Raw genomic sequence first — 848 nt, 5'->3', positions numbered from 1 at the left:
CATGCCTATGTGACATTTTTCTGATCAGACAGGTCAGGCTACAGATGCCTGTGTCTCCAGTCGAGTTAATTGGTTACAAGCAGTAAATTCAACCAAGCAGTAAATTCCTCTTTCCCTAACACTTAGGCTAAGAAATTATTATTAAAACCTGTGGGGCTGACAAAATGGCACAGCAGGTAAAGGTTCTTGCTATGCCTAATGATGAGTTTGATCCCCAGGACCTACATGGTGGAAGGAGAGAACTAATTCCCACAAGTTGTCTTCTGTCCTGTGCACACATGCGATATCATGTGTATACACACACACACACACACACACACACACGTAATGTAATAAATGTAATAAAAAATTTTTTTGTAATAAGTATTTTTTAAAAAAACTGTAACTGACTGTGGCTAGTAATAATCACATACCTAGAGATTAAAGACACATGTGCAAACGTCTAAGTGTTAGTAGCATTAAAAATGTAGGAAACAGCATATTTTAAAATGAAATAGAGATTTTTTTTTTTAATTTTTATTTTATGTGTATAAGTGTATCGCCTGCACGTATGAGTGCACCCGTGTTGTACAATGCCGTGGAGATCAGAAGAGGGCTTCAGATTCCCCTGGAACTGGAGTTAAGGACGGTTCATAGCCACCATGTGGGTGCTGGGAATCAAACCCGAGTCCTCTGTAAGAGTAGTCAGTGCTCTTAACCGCTGAGCCATCTCTCCAGCCCCATGAAATGGAAATGTTCTTTGAAGGTTAAAAACTCATTCAAGTTTATGTCTTACAGGGTTTATACTGAGTTCAATATTGTATAACTGTATTAATTCAACTGTGAATCTAAATATTTACAGCCACTAT

The 848-nt window shown here is 38.1% G+C and overlaps 1 protein-coding gene across 2 annotated transcripts in view; it reads left to right on the top strand.

The window, feature by feature from the left end:
• Rdh11 (retinol dehydrogenase 11) overlaps positions 1-848 on the top strand; it is a 27,049-nt gene that overhangs the window by 6,406 nt on the left and 19,795 nt on the right. The gene's annotated exons all lie outside the window — the stretch shown is intronic.

This window comes from Nannospalax galili, unplaced genomic scaffold (assembly GCF_000622305.1).
Source record: "Nannospalax galili isolate Female #2095 unplaced genomic scaffold, S.galili_v1.0 scaffold285, whole genome shotgun sequence".
Lineage (NCBI taxonomy): Eukaryota > Metazoa > Chordata > Mammalia > Rodentia > Spalacidae > Nannospalax > Nannospalax galili.
Note: the sequence above shows the minus strand (reverse complement) of the source record. Positions and strands in the feature narration are given on the sequence as shown.